This window comes from Salmo salar, chromosome 13, assembly GCF_965601325.2.
Source record: "Salmo salar chromosome 13, fSalSal1, whole genome shotgun sequence".
Classification (NCBI taxonomy): domain Eukaryota; kingdom Metazoa; phylum Chordata; class Actinopteri; order Salmoniformes; family Salmonidae; genus Salmo; species Salmo salar.
The window spans coordinates 6182501-6190362 of NC_138303.1; the positions used below are offsets into that span (position 1 = coordinate 6182501).

General features: G+C 44.5%; 1 protein-coding gene across 1 annotated transcript in view; it reads right to left on the reverse strand.

The window, feature by feature from the left end:
- Window positions 1–6058, reverse strand: part of LOC106566319 (plexin-B3) — a 218084-nt gene extending 212026 nt beyond the window's left edge. Inside the window, exon 1 of the mRNA XM_082959781.1 lies at window positions 5892–6058. The gene's annotated coding sequence lies outside the window, so the exon portion shown is untranslated. The remainder of the gene's footprint in view (window positions 1–5891) is intronic.
- Between the last annotated feature and the right edge of the window lie 1804 nt (window positions 6059–7862).

Sequence of the window (7862 nt, forward strand, 5' to 3'; positions counted from 1 at the left end):
CCAACCAACCTACCTACCTACCTACCTACCTACCTACCAACCAACCTACCTACCGCTCTACCAACCAACCTACCTACCTCTCTACCAACCAACCTACCTACCTACCAACCAACCTACCTACCTACCGCTCTACCAACCAACCTACCTACCTACCATCCAACCTACCTACCGCTCTACCAACCAACCTATCTACCTACTGCTCTACCAACCAACCTATCTACCTACCAACCCATCTACTTAACGCTCTACCTACCAACCAACCTACCAACCTACCAACCTACCTACCGCTTTACCAAGCAACCTACCTACCGCTCTACCAACCAACCTACCATCTACCGCGCTACCGCTCTACCAACCTACCTACCGCTCTACCAACCAACCTACCAACCAACCACACTACCTACCGCTCTACCAACCAACCTACCTACCGCTCTACCAACCAACCAACAATCTACCAACCTACCTACCTATTTATCTAGCAATCTACCAACCAACTTACCCATCCATCTACCAACCAACCAACCTACATATCTACATAGCAATCTACCAACCAACCAACAAACCTACCTATCTAGCAGTCTACTAACCAACCAACCTATGCATCTTCCAACCAACCAACCAACCAACCAACCAACCAACCAACCAACCAACCTACCTACCTACCTAGCAATCTACCAACCAACCAATCTATCTAGCAATCTACCAACCAACCTACCTACCTACCAACCTAACTGACTATCTAGCAATTTATCAACCAACCCACCCACCCCCCCACCCACCCACCTAGCAATCTACCAACATACCTACCTACCAGCCAGCCAACCAACCTACCTATCCATCCATCTACCAATCTAGCAATCTACCAACCAACCTACCTACATAGCAATCTACCAACCAACCTACCTATCCATCCATCTACCAATCTATCTAGCAATCTACCAACCAACCTACCTACCTAGCAATCTACCAACCAACCTACCTACTTTCAAGTTTTCATAACAATCGGTAATCGGTATTTTTGCTCTAACCCCCTGCTTTACATTGCACTCCATGAGGAGCCTGCCTGTTACGCGAATGCAGTAAGAAGCCAAGATAAGTTGCTAGCTAGCATTAAACTTATCTTATAAAAAACAATCAAGCAATCAATCATAATCACTAGTTAACTACACATGGTTGATGATATTACTAGTTTATCTAGCCTGTACTGCGTTGCATATAATCGATGCGGTGCGCATTCGCGAAAAAGGACTGTCGTTGCTCCAACTTGTACCTAACCATAAACATCAATGTCTTTCTTAAAATCAATACACAAGTATATATTTTAAACCTGCATATTTAGTTAATGTTGCCTGCTAACATGAATTTCATTTAACTAGGGAAAATGTGTCACCTCTGCAACAGAGTCAGGGTATATGCAGCAGTTTGGGCCGCCTGGCTCGTTGCGAACCGTGAAGACTATTTCTTCCTAACAAAGACAGCCAACTTCTCCAAACTGGGGATGATTTAACAAAAGCGCATTTGCGAAAAAGCACAATCGTTGCACGATTGTACCTAACCATGAACATCAATGCCTTTCTTAAAATCAATACACAGAAGTATATATTTTTAAACCTGCATATTTAGCTAAAAGAAATCCAGGTTTGCAGGCAATATTAACCAGGTGAAATTGTGTCATTTTGCGTTCATTGCACGCAGAGTCAGGGTATATGCAACAGTTTGGGCCGCCTGGCTCGTTGCGAACTAATTTGCCTGAATTTTACGTAATTATGACATAACATTGAAGGTTGTGCAATGTAACAGGAATATTTAGACTTAGGGATGCCACCCGTTAGATAAAATACAGAACGGTTCCGTATTTCACTGAAAGAATAAACGTGATAGTTTCCGGATTTGACCATATTAATGACCTAAGGCTTGTTTTTCTGTGTGTTATTATGTTATAATTAAGTCTATGATTTGATAGAGCAGTCTGACTGAGCGGTGGTAGGCACCAGCAGGCTCGTAAGCATTCATTCAAAACAGCACTTTCGTGCGTTTTGCCAGCAGCTCTTCGCAATGCATTGTGCTGTTTATGACTTCAAGCCTATCAACTCCCAAGATTAGGCTGGTGTGACCAATGTGAAATGGCTAACCTGTTAGCGGGGTGTGCGCTAATAGCGTTTCAAACGTCACTCACTGAGACTTGGAGTAGTTGTTCCCCTTGCTCTGCATGGGTAACGCTGCTTCGAGGGTGGCTGTTGTCGATGTGTACCTGGTTCGAGCCCAGGTAGGAGCGAGGAGAGGGACGGAAGCTATACTGTTACACTGGCAATACTAAAGTGGCTATAAGAACATCCAATAGTCAAAGGTATATGAAATACAAATCGTATAGAGAGAAATAATCCTATAATTCCTATAATAACTACAACCTAAAACTTCTTACCTGGGAATATTGAAGACTCATGTTAAAAGGAACCACCAGCTTTCATATGTTCATATGTTCTGAGCAAGGAACTTAAACGTTAGCTTTTTTACATGGCACATATTGCACTTTTACTTTCTTCTCCAACACTTTGTTTTGCATTATTTAAACCAAATTGAACATGTTCCATTATTTATTTGAGGCTAAATTGATTTTATTGATGTATTATATTAAGTTAAAATAAGTGTTCATTCAGTATTGTTCTAATTGTCATTATTACAAATAATAACAAAATAAAAATAATAAAAATAAATAAAAATAAATTAAAAAAATATATATAAAAAAAAAACTAAAAAGTATAAAACAAATCGGCCGAGTAATCGGCAGCGACTTTTTTGGCCCTCCAATAATCGGTATCGGTATCGGTGTTGAAAAATCATAATCAGTCGACCTCTAGTACCAACCAACATTTCTACCCATCCATCCATCCACATACCCATCCATCCATCCACCAACCAACCTACCTATGTACCAACCTACCTACCTATCCATCCATCCATCCATCCATCCATCCATCCATCCATCCATCCATCCATCCATCCATCCATCCATCTACCTATCCATCCACCCATCCATCCATCCATGTACCAACCAAGCAACCTACCTATCCATCTACCTACCTACCCATCCATCCATCCATCCATCCATCCATCCATCCATCCATCCATCCATCCATCCATCCATCCATCCATCCATGTACCAACCCACCTACACATCCATCCACCCACCCACCCACCCACCTACCCATCCATGCATCCACCTACCCATCCATCCATCCATTCATCCACCTACCCGTCCATCAATCCATCCACCTACCCATCCATCCACCTACCCATCCATCCATCCATCCACCAACCAACCTACCTATGTACCAACCAACCTACCTACCTACCTATCCATCCATCCATCCATCTACCTATCCATCCACCCATCCATCGATCCATGTACCAACCAAGCAACCTACCTATCCATCTACCTACCCATCCATCCATCCATCCATCCATCCATCCATCCATCCATCCATCCATCCATCCATCCATCCATCCATCCATCCATCCATCCATCCATCCATCCATCCAACCTACCTATCTATCCATCCACCCACCCACCCACCCACCCATCCATCCATCCATCCAACTAACCTACCTATCCATCGATCTACGTACCAACCTACAGTACATTCGGAAAGTATTCAAACCCCTCGACTTTTTCCACATTTTGTTACATTACAGCTTTATTCTAAAATCGATTAAATATTTATTATTTCCATCAATCTACACACAATACCCCATAATGACATCACAATACCCCATAATGACAAAGCAAAAACAGGTTTTTAGAAATTGTTGCAAATGTATAAGAATTTAAAAACAGAAATACCTTATTTACATAATTATTCAGACCCTTTACTATGAGAATCAAAATTGAGATCAGGTGCATCCTGTTTCCATTGATCATCCTTGAGAGGTTTCTACAACTTGATTGGAGTCCACCTGTGGTAAATTCAATTGATTTGACATGATTTGGAAAGGCACACACCTGTCTATATAAGGTCCCACAGTTGACAGTGCATGTCAGAGCAAAAACCAAGCCATGAGGTTGAAGGAATTGTCCGTAGAGCTCCGAGACAGAATTGTGTCTAGGCACATATCTGGGGAAGGGAACCAAAACATTTCTGCAGCATTGAAGGTCCCCAAGAACAGTGGACTCCATTCTTAAATGGAAGAAGTTTGGAACCACCAAGACTCTTCCTACAGCTGGCTGCTCGGCCAAACTGAACAATCGGGGGAGAAGGGCCCTGGTCAGGGAGGTGACCAAGAACTCAATGGTCAATGACAGAGCTCCAGAGTTCCTCTGTGGAGATGGGAGAACCTTCCAGAAGGACAACCATCTCTTGAGCACTCCACCAATCAGGCCTTTATGGTAGAGTGGACAGACGGAAGCCACCCCTCAGTAAAAGGCACACGACAGCCCGCTTGGAGTTTGCCAAAAGGCACTTAAAGTCTCTCAGACCCTGAGAAACAAGATTCTCTGGTCTGATGAAACCAAGATTGAACTCTTTGGCCTGAATGCCAAGCGTCGGTATGTGGTTGTGAGGCCGGTTGTACGCACTGCCAAATTCTGTAAAATGACATTGGAGGCTCTGGTGGACATTCCTGTAGTCAACATGACAATTGCACACTCCCTCAAAAGTTGAGACATCTGTAGCATTGTGTTGTGTGATAAAACTGCACATTTTAGAGTGGCCTTTTATTGTCCCCAGCACAAGGTGCACCTGTGTAATGATCACGCTATTTAATCAGCTTCTTGATATGCCACACCTGTCAGGTGGATGGATTATCTTGGCAAAGGAAAAATGCTCACTAACAGAGATAAACACATTTATGCACATAATTATTGAGAAATAAACTTTACATTTTTATCTATCTATCTATCTATCTATCTATCTATCTATCTATCATCTATCTATCTATCTATCTATCTATCTATCTATCTATCTATCTATCTATCTATCTATCTATCTATCTATCTATCTATCTATCTATCTATCTATCTATCTATCTATCTATCTATCTATCTATCTATCTATCTATCTATCTATCTATCTATCTATCTATCTATCTATCTATCTATCTATCTATCTATCTATCTATCTATCTATCTATCTATCTATCTATCTATCTATCTATCTATCTATCTATCTAATCTATACACCATAAATTGAACGGCAGGAGAAGAGTAGAGCTCAGACAGAAATTCAGCAGTAGTTTTGTATTGGGCTCAGCTTTGCCAGCTGTCATTGTGACGGTCTCAAAAATAATGGAGGAGATAAATTGTAGGCTACTTTACATTCCCTGAGAAAGACACTATATAATTCAGACAGAGAACAATACAACATAGCCTGTTCTCTCTAAACTCAACTTCCAGACTAGTCTTGGGCAAGTACAAAAGCCTGATTCTTATACTGGTTTCATATAATCAATGAGACATTTGTCACAGACTCATAACCCCTCTTTCATTCTTCAGTTATTATAACTTCTTCTAGACATGTGATGATGGAGAAATGTACAAAACACTGATTCCCATACAATGGCTTTCGTACAATAAATGTGATATTTTTCATACAATTAAAATCCTAATGCCCGCGCCAAAAAAAATTCAAACACTTTTGCCTAGGCTATTATTCATCTGCATAAGAACCTCAACAACATAATAGCGTCAGGAATAAAATGACAGCGCTCTCAAGGTCTCACCACCAGCCGACAATGTTGTCACTCACTCAAACACTTCTGATAAAAGCATTATTCAGAGCATTCCACTCACAACCCCTCCTGTGAGAGAGAGAGAGAGAGAGAGAGAGGCAAGCAGTCATCCGTTCAATCATAAACCACACAACCATATCAAAGTTCCATTCATTAATGACACTTACTTCATTCAGTATCCATATTCATCCACGTTTCATTCCAAAAACACAAATCCAGAGATTATTCACCCAACAATTTTTTTATTTTTTTTTAAAGTACCCGAATGTTTTGTTCTATCCAACACTCTCTCCCCGTTATGCTGTTCAGCAGACGGATGGCAGCGCGAGGTGAGCAGCAGAAGCTGATATGGGGGAGAGAACGGGAGGACGGACCCCGGTGGGAATAGAATAGAGAAAAGAGGTGTGGTCTGTTACCGTGTCCGTGTCCTGCAAGTTTCCAACAGGGTCCCGGCCTCTTCACGAGGCGGGGTCTTGCTACTTAATATTTCATTATTCCTCTTTTTAACAGTGTGATAAGTTAATGGCTCTAAGAAGCGTATTTAATATCCCTCCCTCCCTCCCTGCCTACCCAGTGGTTTAACGGTGATCCCTCCCTCCTCCCCTCCAGTCCCAGTTATGCCTCTCTCTCCTCAGCCCCACCTCGCCTCTACCCCCCCTCTCTCCTCAGCCCCACCTCGCCCCCACACCTCTACCCCCCACACCCCACCCCCCTCCCTCAGCCCCCCATCCCCTCAGCCCCTCCTTGCACCCCCACACCTCTACCTCCTCTCCCTCCTCAGCCCATCCTCGCCCCACACCTCTATCCCCTCCTCAGCCCCCACACCTCTACCCCCTCTCTCTCCTCAGCCCCTCCTCAGCCCCCACACCTCTACCCCCTCTCTCTCCTCAGCACATCCTCGCCCCACACCTCTACCCCCTCCTCAGCCCCCCCACCCCCTCTCTCTCCCCAGACCCTCAGCCCCCACCCCTCTACCCCCTCTCCCCCCAGCCCCTCCTCAGCCCCACACCCCTCTACCCCTTCTCTCTCTCTCTCCTCAGCCCCCCCCCACACCTCTACCCCCTCCTCAGCCCCCACCCCTCCACCCCCACTCTCTCCCCAGCCCCTCAGCTCCCCCCCACCTGTCTTTCCCCAGGCCCCCTCGCCTGCTGGGGGACCAGATGAAGCCTGGCAGCGTCCTGCCGGTGTTTGACATAGTGGGTCAACAGTATCTAACAATACAGATTAACACGAGGAAACTGTTTCAGTCAGAGGGTTGTCTGACGGACTCCCACCAGTGGTTTCGAATAACACTTGACAAAGTGTGAGCAGTTATAACAAGTCCTAACAATAGTGAGAGGAGCGTAATTAAGGTATCCTACCTCTAAAAGCAAGATTGTTTAGCAAGGCCAGCCCACAATTTTATAAAAATACATTGCCTTTGGAAAGTATTCAGGCTTTTTCCACATTTTGTTACGTTACAGCCTTATTCTAAAATTGATTCAATTGTTCTTTTTACCCTCATCAATATACACACAATATCCCATAATGAGAAAGCAAAAACAGGTTTAGACATTTTTGCTAATTTATAAAACATATAATTAAACATTTACATAAGTATTCAGACCCTTTACTCAGTACTTTGTTAAAGCACCTTTGGCAGTGATTACAGCCTTGAGTCGTCTTGGGTATGACACTACAAGCTTGGCACACCTGTATTAGGGGAGTTTCTCCCATTCTTCTCTGCAGATCTTCTAAAGCTCTGTCAGGTTGGATGGGAGTGTTGCTGCACAGCTATTTTAAGGTCTCTCCAGAGATGTTCGAGCGGGTTCAAGTCTGGGCTCTGGCTGGGCCACTCAAGAACATTCAGAGATTTGTCCCGAAGCCACTCCTGCATTGTCTTGGCTGTGTGATTAGGGTTGTTGTCCTGTTGGAAGGTGATCCTTCGCCCCAGCTTGGCAGGGCTGGGGGTGGTTAGCGGACAGGGCTTGGCAGGGCTGGGGCTGGTTAACGGGCAGGGCTGGGGGTGGTTAGTGGGCAGGGCTGGGGGTGGTTAGCGGGCAGGGGCTGGTTAGCGGGCAGGGGCTGGGGCTGGTTAGCGGGCAGGGCTGGGGCTGGTTAGCGGGCTGGGCTGGGGCTGGTTAGCGGGCTGGGGCTGG